Here is a 15,724-nt window from a genome sequence, read left to right on the forward strand (position 1 = left end):
TCCACCTCTACGACGGGCGCGTAGCACCCGTCTGGCAGCAAACTCTCATCCCTTTTCTGTCCAACTCTCTAATGCAAGAGTTAACCGTTACTCCCAGTCTTTCATTCATGCAACAGGTCAGCTCTGGAACTGTCTCCCTCTGTCTGTATTTCCTCCTGCCTATGATCTCCAGTCTTTCAAACGCAGTGTGTCCAGGCATCTCAAAATGATCGGATCTTGAATTTGGCTCTCTATTGTATTTTGTTTTTCTCTTGGAGGGAACTGTTACTGCGGGCTCATGGCCTTTGGTTCCTTCTTCCTCGCATAAAAAGTATATATATATATATATATATATATATATATATATATATATATATATATATATATATATACAGGAAGGAAAGTGACAGACATGCCCTAAGTGTAAAGTCAGCAATGTTTTGCCCCTGACTCCGCCATACCTGATCCTCCAGCCTCCAGCTGACAACATAGCCGGTGATAACGTTGATGGCTGGCGGCTCCCACCTCACAGTTAAGGATTCCGGTCCAACGTCAGTCACCGTGACGTTCTCAGGCGATTCCTCTGGCCCTGTGTTGGAGAGTCAGAGGTCGTATTATGCTATTATTTTTCTCTCGAGGACCGTTGGTTTGACCCTACGGTGGAGAGAGTAAGGTCGTATTATCTGAACTCTCACGCTCCTCTGACTCACTCTCGGCCCAATAAAATCGTCTGTCGTTTGCAGGGATTAAATACTGGAGTTGTAACGACTATGAGAGGGTTAAACACTTCAGCCCAATGATGTATTTTATATTAAACGTTTATAACATACGGCCTCATCACACTAAAGTCGGAATCGGAAATATTCTGTCAGTACCAATTGTCCAATCACGTAGGCCGCGAGAAAGATCTAATCACTTGAAAGCTTTGGAAAACAATGAGACTGAAAATACTGACACTGATAATTTTCATATTATCTGCATAAATCACATTTAAACTAGATCATTATCATGTCAAAATAGCTTCACAATAAAACACGTACTCGCAAACTAGTGTTATGCTTCTGTCTTCCTGTAAATATACAATATCATAAAAAAATAACATAAACACTGTAATAAGATGGGCGGTTTTCGATATCCGACTTTCCTTATTTACGGCAAAATGGAAGCATAACATTGCTTAGCAAGTGCTTCGTATAATGTCTACGATATTTTCACACGATATTAATCAGTCTTAAATACGCTATAACTGGGAAAAATATCATTGTAAAAATTTTCAACTTCTCTGCAGCTCAAAATTCGCAAGTGGTCCGTTGGAAGAACACCCCATTTTTCTGGGCCACGTTCTAGATAAGACGTTTTTCACTGCCAGGTGTAACGTAGGTGACAATGACAAACGAGGTGCTCTTCCAGCCATGTTCAGACCTACGCGATGGTACAAATTCGCGCCAGAATGCTGTTTGTCCGACTGTCGACTTGGTGTGAAAAGGTCCAAACTTCATCAATGCTACGACGATTTTTAAAAACTTTTTGTTGCTACTTTCAGATTATTTTTTCCTAAATTTTGGAAAGGCCTCTTGAAGAAAATAAATTGAGGTTATAGCGTACTTATTCCACCAAACTCATTACAATTCTCGCAAGCTAAAAATATCGCCTGTAAGTAGTAACACATTAAAAACTACATCATCAGATTGTTGTAGTAACATCTGATATCAATAAGGAGAACAGGACGACGAAGGAGGAGGAGGAGGAGGAGGATGTTCCGTCTTTTATAATCCGTTGAAGGACTGGACCTTTCCATCAAGGAGGGTTCCATGCAGGAAGCCTTCCCACGATGCCTCAGGTCGAGCACGGAAAGGGTGTGTAGGGAGGAGGTGGGTGCTTGTTAGGCTGTTGGTGCCATATGTTTGCTTAATGATGATAGGGATCTGAAATTTTCCCCCCAAAACGCCCCGCCCAGTTAATTTACATCAAGGTCACCATTTCATTTCTAAGTATGAACAGACTGAGGCAATGGAGACTTTGTCTAAAGGTCTCGTGGTTGGTCCTGGAGTCCAACGCCGTGTAGCAAACCAGATATAACCTACCCCCGTGCCTGATGTTCCTAAATGACAACTGCGCACGCACGGCTGATGATGTCACGCTGACACTCCATCCACCTTATCGTGCGTTTGCCCTTTTAAAGACGCTGAGTTAGGGTGAACAGGTACCCTTATTCCTTCAACCTAAATGATGAAGCTTTGCACCCAGAACCTCCCCTCCCAGGTTATATATTAAACAAACTTGACAGCGTTTTTACAAGCCGTCACAGTGGGACCGTCCGTCCGTAATGTCATCCAAGATCAAGATCTTGATCTTGATGTCAACAGCGTGAAGCCAGCAACCACGCACACTCAGTTGTCATTTAGGAACTTCTGGTCTGGATAACTCCTTGTCCGCCATCGGGACCTCTCTCCCTTGCGAGGCGAGTTTGTAAACTTTCAGTTTCTGATATTATAAAAACAAATCCTGGATATTTATAGTTTAGCTTTTTTATATCACTGCGTGGCAAGCCTTATGGTTTCCTGTAACCCAGGAAACCATTTGCATCGCTGCGTGGTAACCACATAATCAGATCACGAGGTGAAATGAGGGTGTACTATGGTGCCCATATTAACTGCGGCATCCACCCAGGAACCAAATCTCCACACTTTTCGCCACGCCTTGCTGTGGAGGGACGCTGTCACTCACAAGGGAATATAGGTTCAACGCACCGGGCTCCCTGTAGGGGCGGTTGCTGGCATGTGGTTGATGGGTCTGCTCGACAATTCAGGCTGGGGTTGATCAGCATCAGCAACAAGTGTACTGGATATGACTGTCATAAATATGAGGCTTGCCAACACCCTCGCGCTAAGTTTGTTTAAATTTGGCCGCCAGAGTCCGCATCTATCAAGCATATTAACCTGTTTACTCATAAAATGTTGTTTATTTCATTCACGTCACCTCCCGGCAGTTTTATTGGCATAGGAAGCAGCGTTTCAAATTGGAAGTGTTACCCTGGACATTATATTCATGAACCCCCTCACTAGTAACCGTCCTTCTCAAGCAGTTAAAAAAAAAAAAAAAATGTGCCGGGAAATATAACGAACAGACCAATAAGACGTTCTCTACGTAAAGTGATGAATTGATGTGCACGATAAACGAACTTCTAAAGCAGTTTTCTGTTACCTGCAATCGCTTTTTCTCAGTTTTTCACTGTCATAAAATTTAAATATGGTCTCTTGTTGAAGCGATTGATTACATTACAGAATGTATCATCTTTGTTATACGTCTCAGCACATTTTCGAAGGAATATAATTATAATTTCCACGGTATAAGCTGAATGTGGCCTTGTTAAATGAGGACTTCGTTTTTGTCTTTAGATGACCTGAACTTCACCTGGAAATACAGCCTAGAACCCTATTTCCTTTATTCCATACGATATTTTACTCTTGTCTAAACTGGATTTTCGTTATCGGAAACTCTCAGACCCCTGCCACACTAAGTTTTACTATTGAATATATCGTGTTTGTTTTAATATCGATCAGCGATACCCACATCAAAAACTACATTTTCTACCTTCACGGAACCGTACAACTCGCAGATCGCAGGCGGACAAAGGGTACCAGATATTAATGAATTTCAACAACTGAGGAGGTGCAGTAGTATGCCCCTTCATTTGCTCTTACATTTCCGCACGCTGTCAAGGATGATTCCCTCAGTAACATGTACAGACTCGGGGCGTCTGCAGGATTTTTTGTAAGGGAGGGCAAAATAACAGAAATTTAATATATACGTGCGGTTATATCAAAATACACACACTCCAAATAAGCATAGGCATATACTTACATGAGTTACATGACTTCCACCAAATGCATAGTGACAGAATGCATGAATTAACTCAAATCGCTCAATCCTCCTTGAACAAGAACTGACGCCGTCGAATTCCAAGGGGGGCAACTGCCCCCACCCCCTTGCCCCCCCTCCGGACGCCCATGTACAGACTCCCTGCCGTTAATTTTATTTGCTTCCTTTCTCCTTTCTCTGACTGGGAATTCTTCTTTCCTTATGATATTAATACTTATTGCTTACTATCGTTCGTCACAATTTCATTCATTATAGTTCTTATAATTATGTGAGCTTAAGTCCTTGAGTTGATATAAATCTAAAACATGAACGGTTTCATTATACTGTAGCTTCAATATTACACCTATCATGTACTCTTTGTCCTAATTTCGGTTTATTATTTGAATAAGTAAATATTTCATTATTTTTGTTAGTAACAGTTACTTCTTGTCTCAACAATATATTAAGCACACTAACAATCATATTTACATTTTTTAACATTTGTATTACGTTATTATAACGGTATTGTATTATGTTATTTTAACGGTATAAAAGAAGCCAACTTGATACCTATTAACTCATCTAAAGCTGACACTACGTGTGCATCACATCGCAAAGGCATTTGGCAATACTACCACAGAATTCGTTCTGTTCGCTAATAAATGAACTGAATTAACTCAGCACTTCATGAATAATAGGGCTCATCCTCACGCCGGTATATATCACTGCTCCTACAGTGAGACAGATAATAGGTTTATCTCCACTGTCTTCTATTATTTCACCCATTCTGCATAAAACACCCCCACCCTTCAACAGAGACAACACATACCTGTTATGAGGGGTGCGGAACTCTGTCTTGGTACAGTACCGATCCCTTAAGTCTCCAACAACAAATGCATTGTTCTTGCCTTTGTTTGTTTTTTGGATCTCTAGTTGTACCATGAAGAGCCATGACCACCACTGCTGCCACCACACCTCTCACAGTCTCCACCTCACCACCCACGCATTTACCCCACAATGTAATAAATGCATTTTTACTCCTAACATCCTCGACCAGCTTCATCAGAGCTGAGTTAGTAGTTACCAAGGGGACTAACGCCTTGTTTACGCTAAACACAAGAGAGCAATGATGATGGAACTGTATGTTCACTAACATCTGGCTACCGGCTGCCAATTACACACTGTGGTCCTTCCGCCCCCCCCCCCAGTGGGAAGATCAAACACAATGATGCAGTGTGGCAACGAGAAGGCAACTGTGTGTGTGTGTGTGTGTGTGTGTGTGTGTGTGTGTGTGTGTGTGTGTGTGTGTGTAGATATACTTACTTTTAGTTAATGTCGCCTCATCACACTTTGTGGTATCTGGTTCTGGCTTCTCCCCCTCGACGGAAGGAATTACACACACGTTGTAGTATGTGTCGTAACTCAGGCCTGTGATGATGTACTGAGTTTCGGTGGTGGTTGTCTCACCAGCATCAACAGAGGAATTCCACGTGACAATGTATTCGACCGTACATTTTCCAGGTGGTTCTACAGGTGTCCAAATGGCCTCCAGCATGTTGCTGTCCTCTATCTGTGTAACGTCTAAGGATTTTACTGGGTAGGAGGCTGCAAAAACAAGAATTGTAAAATGTCAGTATGAGATCCTTTTATATACTTTTTTTTGCAGTCTATCTCAAATACAAATATTAAGTGCTCAGTACAGCACTTTATCTATCTATGCAGCACTTTATATATATATGTATATCATCATCCGTTGAGGTCCACTGCAGGACCGGCCTATCCCTACCGAAGCAGGGACGATACAGCCAATGTATCTCTACCCAGTGGCTTAGGCTGTCTGGTAGAGACTGTATGTAGCGTGAGAAGTGCTTGTAAGTGTAACTGTAGTGTTGCAGTGGCTTTGGATGTGTGTTTAGTCTGTGAACCAAGTGTAATCGGCCCGCCTTAAGCCGATTGGGTGCAAGCATACTAGTATGCGACACTGGTTCAACCACAGCACCCCATATGTCCGCCAAAGTATCAAGTGGCTCGATGAACGATTCCCAAAGTTTTTACAACTCTGGCGGGAGGCGAACCCTCGTCCACCAGCGTGCGAAACGCACACTCTACAACTGTACCACAGAGGTTCCATATATATATATATATATATATATATATACATATATATATATATATATATATATATATATATATAGATAGATAGATAGATAGATAGATATAGATATATATACACAGATAGAGATATATAATATATATATATAAGTAATCCCTCCACTATCCAATGTAAGAACCAAAGGTATGTCCGGAATGTGGTCCCATCCGGAAAGTTCGTTCATTCGTTTACAGATTCCCTGCACCTGTAGTGCAGGCCGGGCCATACATTAGCCCGGTCAGTGGCGTATTAGCTGATTAAAAAATAGTTATGGGGAAGACAGGGCCTGGGGATTGCCCAACACACACGCCTTGTCTCCTGGCTGGCTTTGTGGTGTGTATGTCCATCCGGAAAGTGGGCCCCTGCCTGCTGGACTGGTTCTTAAGGACCCTAACCCAGCCTAACTTTGAAAGCCACTTAAATAACTCCCTACCGGACATGCATAGCACCTATTTAAATCTATTTAAGACCCTATTCACACCAATAATGGACATAAAGCATGAAATAAGTGAAAAGGAACCAAAGAATGAGGAATTAGAAGTGACTGTACCTCAGCCAGGGTACTTACAGCACGTCTGTGGCCACCTTCTCTAAGGCTTTGGCAGTGGTGAAAATGGTCTTGAAGCACATACAGTAACCCAGTGTTGTGCTGCACTTACAGTAATCTTTTGCACTGTGAGTTATAATTGTTTAACACAGCACATTGTTAATTGCACAACGCCAGTTTCAACCGCCAGTTTGCACTCCTCAGTTAATCCTTTGCACTCTAAATTCTAATTTCTTAACACTCCCCAACACTGTAAATTCCCGTGTGTTCTACTGGCGAGGTATTGCAGTTTGTTCACTGTTTATTCACAAAAAACAAGCATGTGTGGCATCCACTGCAATAAGCATGTACTCGCGATCGACGTTAGGCAGTGACTGTTGATGACCGGGAAAAAGAGTTGCCAGATCGCAACGGCCACATTACCAAACTCCTCAATTTTCATTACCAAATTTAACTTTTCATTACCAAATTCATAAAGCTAGCGTTTATTCTTCACTGATTATATATACAGCATGCTGATTATTTTCATGCTATGTAGGCTAGCAGATTAATTAGAGAGAGCAAACAATCCACCATCTCGTGTATCCTCATACATGTGAAAAATCAGTTTGGTAATGATTTATTCTGATTCATTACCAAACGAATTTTTCATTACCAAATTGGCCCACATTTAGTAATGAAAAATACCAAATGGCAACCTGACAGGGGAGGGGAGAGGGGGGAGGAAGGAAGGGGTGAAAGAGCCGTGGTGTAAACAGTTGTTCGGCGCCGTGCGGCAATTTCAAATTACGGGAGGGAAAAAATCGGATTTGGGTGATTTTTTTCATTTTTTGGCCATTTTTGGGTTTTGAAGGTCCAGGTCCACAATGCCCGGGATATCTATCTATCTATCTATTGCCAGACGCCTCAATCCCGTTTGGGGTGGCCACAAACAAATCGCCTCCAAGTCGCCCTGTTCCCCGCCATTTCACTCCCCTGCTCCCAACTCACACCCCCCTCTCTCATATACCTCTCCACCCCATCTCTCCATCTCATCCTCGGCCTCCCCCTCCCTCTTTCCCCCTCCACCTCACTCACATACACTCTCTTCGTCAGTCTTTCACCCTCCATCCTCTCCACATGGCCAAACCACCTCAGTGTGTTCCTCATAACGCTTCCTATCACATCCACATCAACACCACAACGCTCCTTTATATCCTCATTCGTCAGCCTGTCTCTCCATGTGACTCCACAGGCTCCTCTTAAATAACTCATTTCCACGGCTCTCACTCTTGACTTGTGTCCTTCCAACAACGTCCAAGCTTCACTTCCGTACGTTAGAGTTGGTATCACAATACTGTCATGTAGTAACTTTTTCACTTCCATGCTCACTTCCCTGTTTCTTATCACTGCTTTCAAAGAACCAGCAACCTTTCTTCCCTGCTGTACCCTTTCAAGCACTTCACCCTCCAAACCTCCATCCTTACTCATCACACTACCCAAGTACTTAAACGTACTCACATTTTCCAATTCCTCACCATCCAACCTCGCTGTACATTCACTGACCTCACCTCTCTCAAAGACCATCACTTTACTCTTCCCTACATTCACCTTTAGATTTCGTTTCTTACACACTCTCTCAAACTCATCCACCAAGCCTTGCAGCTCCCCTTCGTCTTCACTCAACAACATGGTATCATCTGCAAACAACAGTACAGGGAGTTTCCAAACACTATCCTCTCTCACCAGGGCCACTCCAACATCCACTACCCTACCTTGTACCTCTTTTATTACCCCATCCATGTACAGGATATATATATATATATATATATATATATATATATATATATATATATATATATATATATATATATATATATACATATATGTCAGATCCACTGCTCCTTTCACTGTTTTATTTACGAAGCTGCTACCGTGATTAATTTTGTTGAAGTTTTCCACCAAGAGCCCTCACGTCATGATAAACACGTTCCTACACAAAGACGTGACTTGTTATGATAATTATGACACTTTAATGTAACCCAATAAATCCCGTGACGTATTTAGTTATTTATTTTTTGCTACCTCCAGACAATTCATCATAGGACAAGCCAGGAGGCACGAAGGCCATCTCTAAGCAAACCATGCTTTGTCAGCAACCGATAAGTGAGTTTCGACACTAAAAGTCATTTCTGTTTGGACTTTGGAGGTACTCCAATGCAACATTCCATCCAAGAATCATGGTCCTGGCTTAAGAATCTTCAGAACATTAGTACTGTATTTCGCACGAGTAAGGTCGTAATTTTAGCTTTTTTCATATTTTCTGCTATTGATGACCTTGGCCCCTGACCTGGCGGATATAGGTCATGCATGTACCAAGCACACTTGTAGTACTCATTAACGTCTATAAGCATGCAAAGTTTCATTCGATTCCATCCACCCACTTTGGAGCTAGGGAACTTGAAACTCACAGTATGGCCCACCAGAGGTACTTCTATGTGGAGCTGCCAGCGACTGGAAGTGAGTTTCATTTTTGTATGGAGGTACTCCAGCAACATTCCACTCAAGAATCAGGGCCCTGGCTTAATAATCTTTGGACCCTTAGCATTTCACGTGAGCATGGTTTTTAGCTATTTTCACAGTTTTTTGCATCGGAAGTCCTTTGACCTCTGACCTGGCCAATATAGCTCATAGGTGTACGCAACAAAGTTATAGTACTAGTCAATGTCTATAAGCATGCAAACTTTCAGTCAGTTCCATCAGGCCGCTGGGGAAATAGGGGGGCATTTTTGAAAACCGGTACTGGTTGCTAGGGTCACTGAGGCCAATATTCTCAGGGTTAACACTCGAAAACTAGAGGAGAGAGGGGCAAAATGGACTGAACACTTCCAGTAAGGAATGACCTCAAGATCACGCCTAATGAAGCCAGAGCAGTCTATACACATTAGTAAAGCTTCTACAGTTCAAAACGTGAAAAGTTCGAGAAAATCAGATTTTAGACCGTTGCTAGGCAACGATTAGTTGCCCAGCAATCAAAACCTTGCGGACACAACTAGGCCATTGGCTGGTTATTATGTCCAAGTTTGGTCAGAATTGGTTAGTCCTGAAGGGTAGAAATGCCTGCCACAATTAAACAAGAAACAGAGAACACAGGAAAGAAAACGCGACTATCAATATGGGCGGCATGGAGCTGGCCCAAAGACCTGAAGTCAGGAAGGAGTCAGGGATATCTAGTTCCGGTGGTTCAGAAGGCCTTTCCTACACTAAATAGAATGGTCTGGCGATAGCATAAGAATACTAGAGGCCCCCCCAAGGAAGGAATCACATCAGCCATAAGCCAATACATATCTAATGCAGCTCAGATTATGACCTTGACCTTGACCTATTTTCACCAATTTCGAACTCATAGGAGATTTTCATTCCTACTACACACCTGTAAAATTTTGTGATGATATATTGAGTGATTGGGAAGTTATCGTGGTAACAGACACACAGACCTTCACCTACTTTCTTCAGTTTCGAACTCGTAGGAGATTTTCATCCCTACTACACACCTGTAAACTTTTGTGAGGATACTGTGAGCGGTTGCGAAGTTATCATGCTATCACACACACAGACACAGAGAGACAAACTGAAAACAATACTCGTGGGAGATTTTCATCCCTACTATACACCTGTAAAATTTTGTGATGAAATCTTGAGCAGTTGCGAAATTATCGTGATAATAGACACACTGGGCTTGACCTATTTCCACCAATTTCGAACTCGTGATCGTTTTTTTTTTTTTTTTTTTTTCCCTACTACACACCAGTAAAATTTGGTGGTGATATCTTTAGCGGCTGCGAAGTTATTGTGCTAACACACACACACACACACACACACACACACATTGAAAACAATACCAGCTTCGCTATCGCGGCTGGTAGCTACAAAGCACTGGACAGAACTCCTGGCCTACATTTCGGCTGGGCCAAGTACCGATAGTCATGGCAACAGTGTGTAAGTTCGTTCGTGTGTAACTGCTCCAAAAAGTGTCGTATTGTGAACTCTCATCTCCATAGTAAACCTGAATTAGTTTCTGAGCTCATCCCATAGATGGGGGACTACTCTGGTAGGGTGCACCGACTGGCAGGTTGCAAAGCCTTCTGTAGAGTTGCAACAACTCCGCCATGTTGTTTACCTCACTTAAAATTGGAGTGTTTCGGGGCTCATACATGTTAGTATGGAGTATCAAATGATGAACACTAAATACTTACAATTAAAAGTGGAAGGACTTCAGATCCCTCATCCACCCCACGCTTGCTGCCTGCGCCACAGGAAAACAACATGGCTGGTGGAGGTGGTGGGGGTACAGGGACATAGAGGGTAAGGGAAACGTGGGTGACGTCGAAGGTGGTGGGGAAGGAAGATTAAGCTGCCCGTAGCTGATGAACCGTTATTTGAGAAGCATAAATAGTTCAACAATCTTTTATGGTTTTAATAATACCAGGCTATTGATTTCTTATCGTAAGTTTACACTGTCATCGTAACTACACATTCTATTAAATAATGAAATCCGTCTTTGACAGGTATATAGATTACGTCTCTCTCTCTCTCTCTCTCTCTCTCTCTCTCTCTCTCCAGTCATCAAGTTACTGTGCGCATCATATTAATGCCTGTTTCCTTATATCATCCATGATGTAAATAATGCACTTATAACTGTACTGCATTTAGAACTGGACACAGCGAATTATTACAAATCTTAAAGTAAATTCAATCCTCTTTAACGTATACTACTCACATCATTTTAATGCCCACACACTCTGCATCAGTACCACACAAGAGGATAAAGAGGTGTAATGTGAAGAATAAATCGCAAAGGAGCAGGGGTTGAGGAATCTCCAAATGCACTTAGAGCACCCAAGAATTGAAGGGATTAAAGAAAACTGTATCTAACCCCCCTCCCCTTTCGAAAGTCTCTTCAAAGCTGAATAAAATCTACTGCAGGTAGCAAGAATGAAATGAGAAATATAACCCGTGTGAAGAGGTTAAAGGACAACAATCACCAATGCCAGCAAAAGGAAGGTCCAGCATGGTATTTTCGGTATGTCATAGTGAGTTGTCCATTTTGCCTTGACTACATGAGTGTATGTGAGTGAGGAGAAGGGAGAGACCAAGGATGAGATGGAGGGACAGAGTGGAGAGATATATGAGAGACGGAATTGGATGGACAGCTGCCATATAGTAGAGGACAGGAAGACGACGTGAAGGTTATTTTGTCTGTGGCCACCGCATAGGAAGTTAAGGCGTTTGGCAATAGATAGAGAGGCAGGGAGACAGAGAGACTGATAGGCAGACAGATATAAGTCTGTAGCTGCGGTGGGTGTCCGTGAACTAAATAAAATCGTTGCTGTCTAGATAAATTCCTCGGTGTATCAGTAATGGAGAAAAGAGCTACTCGAGCCAGTCTCCAAATCCTTTAACAACCCTTTTTACTCTGACATGGTCTAAAACTGTCATCTCGCCACCTTGAGTGCTGACGTCTAACAATGGAATGACACTAGAATATGATATTAGTAACCAACAAGTGGTGTGGAATGGATGTAGAGCCACAATATTGTCTTCCTCTGCCACTGATCTTCGTGAAATAAGCTACAAAAGGACGAAAATTTCTGTCAGGTTAAAACAAAACGACCTATACCCGTACAACACTCAAAGACACCAGGTGGAACGAAAGGTTTAAACATCATCACACCAAAAGCTTAGTATTTATAATGATAGCATCGTATTTTAACTTGGTACTTGTTAGCATTTCCAGCTGCAGATTAAATCATCTGACAGTAGTCGGATAATAAAACAATAGTGTTCCTTTTTCTAAGCGTTATACTCCTTTTACCTTTAACCTGGACAAGATTTTCATCCTCTTGCAGCTTATTTCACTTAGGTCCGTGGAGGAAAAATACAATACTACAGTTCTACATCTTTCCTATAGCACTTCTTCATGATTAGCTTCACATTTGATTGTTAATCTCTTGTTAAAACTGCACACTGAAGATGGAGATGTGGCACAGTAAAAGCAACATACAGTAATGGCGTAAACATTGGCACTGAAGAGAGAGAGAGAGAGAGAGAGAGAGAGAGAGAGAGAAGGGCAAGGTGGTAGTGTGAGAAGCCGCGCCCAGATGTCCTCCTTGGGGGCCTGACTCAGCCAGAGACTCTTGCTGTGATCCGGTGTTCTCCCAGCATACTTACGAGTATACTGCCTTGAATAATGACAGAATGTTTACATGTTACAATACTGATGACGGCAGAAGTTCTATTACATCACTCAGTTCGAGCTGTTGACATTTTTCTTCAGCTAAACATGTTCGATACAGCTGTCCGACATTCATCAGCCTCGTTCCGACGACTGAGAGAGCACCAGATTGACCAACCAGAAAAAAAAAAAATTGTATTATAATGCGGTGTGCTTCACTAAGTGTAAGTACTATCACTGACACCTGTCAGGAATAAATAACTATTACCTATTTTTCTTAGTGCCACTGCACTATATGTATCAAGAGATCATCATCATCACCATCATCATCATCACCATCACCATCAGCAGCAGCAGCATCGTGTAGAGGGAAAGTGTTTTTCTTCTTCTTCTTCTTCTTCATTATGGGAATCACACTAACTCGCAGCCCACCTCTCGTCGAGGCAATACCTCCATCACTGTTCCCGGCGGGACCAGCTTTCCACAGCAGCCGTATCAGCTACGGGGGTAGGGCCTGTCCCTTCCACCAGGAGTTTGAGGGCCTAGATTCGCCCACCAGGAGGTCGAGGCTCCTCCGCCTATCGACCTTGGCCGACGACCCTTCCTCCGCCACGACCTGGATCAGGGCCCTCTCTCCCTTTCGACCGTGACTGGGCCTACCCTTCTTGGCGCCCATATGCTGCTGCTGGGGAGCTGGGCGAGTGTTTTGCCCTACTCCACCAAGGGCATGGGGGTTGAGGGCAGCATCGGGACGCTTTTCCACCTGGAGCTCGTCGGCGCCTCTTCCATCGGCGCCGCACTGTCCATTTAGCTCTCGTCCCTTCCTGCCCTCGTCGAACATCGTGCTGCCGGCCTCACCACCACCGTCCAGTCGTTTGGGGCTTTTCACCTGGGCTCGTCGGCGCCTCTTCCATCGGCGCCGTCATTCTCTCGTCTCGCTTTGCCTCGTCGACCATCAGGCAGCCGACCTCACCACCATCGCATCATTTCCTGTCTCTGCCGCCTTTTCCTCGTTCGCCAGGTTGCTGTCCCCGCTACGCTCTTATCTGAGAGCTTGTTCTGCATTCTCCCTGACAGGCTTTATGTTTGCCCGTGCCCCAACACGTGCGGGGCGAATATTTCAACAAACAACAAACAACAGGAATCACAAAACTAGGACCTCTATTCACTTGATGCCCAGTAAAACTGGGATCACACATCCGTGTATTCAGCATTCAAGGCATTGGAATTCTCCACCTCCCGGACCAAGATTCTAATGTTCCCTACATGAATATGCGTAATTAACCAAAGACAGAAACTATAAGAACATAAGAAGAAAGAATGACTGCAGTAGGCCACAGGGCCCGTACTAAGCAGCTCCAGTGAGAATGCAGCTGAACTACCATAATAAGACAAGGACAGCAAAGAATAAGACTTCCCCCTTCCACCAAACCCTCCAGCCAAAACCGACTGGAAAATGTGAGATATAGAAAACTGGCTTGAATATTTTATAGGAAAGTGCGAATGGAGAAGAGACAACCATGGTGAAACCTGAGAAAAAGAAAGTTTTAATTAGTACTGGTTGGCAGGAGATTTTTTGTATATCCAACCCTTATTTGTAATATATTTATCTAGTCTGTGCTTGAAACTCTTAATGGAAGAGACAGCAACTACATCACTATAGTCTATTTGATTGACCTGTGCAGCTGAGATGTATGGGGCAAGTAGGATGTGTTTGTTTCAAGGCTGCTGATTGGCCGCCGATGTTGACATTGAAGTAAATGCATTCATGTATTGTAGTGCAACGTGCTGACGTGTGTACACCGTGGGTAGACATTATAGTGCAACATGCGGACATAGGTGTACACCGCGGGTGAAAGTAGTGCAACATCCGGACGTGGGTGTACGCCATGGGTGGATAATTTGCTTCAAACATCACTCATTGTTTTATAAAACTTTATAATCAGCTTTAATTTTCTTTGATAACAGTTAACTTTTAAAGCTAATTTTGACCTCTTCATTTTCGGAAATTATTCCATGTTTAATCTGGCTGCTTGTGTTGATGGCAATTAAAAAATATAAATATATATGCTTTAAAATAAGTAGAGGTGTAGAGTTAAATAATCGGCGGCCAATTAGTAGCCGCTGTTCAAACACACCCTACTCGCCCCATTACATCTCAGCTGCACAGGTCAATCAAACAGGGTATAGGTAGTTTAAACCATTCGTCCACTACTGTATTACCAAACCAATTTCTACTTATCTTCTTACTAAAATGGAATTGATCTATTCTGAAACTATTAGATCGAGGTCTATCCTGTATTTTTAAGTACCTTGCTAATATCTCCTTTATTTATTCCGTTCATCAACTTAAACACCTCATTTTAGTCCTCCCTTACACTTCCATTGAGTGCGAATTTAACCTTTTCAGTCTGCCTTCATATGAAAGGTTCCGAAAATCATGTATCATTTTGAATCATACTTCTCTGTACATTTTCTATAGTAGTGACACCAAAATTGTGCTGCATAGTCTAAATGAGAGCTAACTAATGGAAGATATTTGTAGTTTTACTCAGCATATCCAATTCTCACGCTCTGTGATATAAATCCTACGGCCCTATTTGTTTTATTTCCCACAATACACTGTTGCCTTGGTTTAAGGTCTTTACTTACCATGACTCCTAGAACTCTCGCATTCCGACTTATTAATTTCTTTATTATCTAAGTTGTACCTAGTACCTGCGATGGTCTTGCCCACGGTTAGTACTTTACATTTTTCTACGTTAAATTTCATTAGCTTATCTTTCGACCATTTTGACAATAATATAGCCTATCGAGGACCTTTCCAAAGTCGACACAGTCATCACATGATACGCTCTGCTTTTGTGTCATCGGCAGATTTGCTGATGATGCTAGTGATTACTAAGTCTACAATATATATATATATATATATATATATATATATATATATATATATATATATATATATATA

This window comes from Coenobita brevimanus, chromosome 101, assembly GCF_032717465.1.
Source record: "Coenobita brevimanus isolate Jiangsu-jjx chromosome 101, ASM3271746v2, whole genome shotgun sequence".
In the NCBI taxonomy this organism is placed as follows: domain Eukaryota; kingdom Metazoa; phylum Arthropoda; class Malacostraca; order Decapoda; family Coenobitidae; genus Coenobita; species Coenobita brevimanus.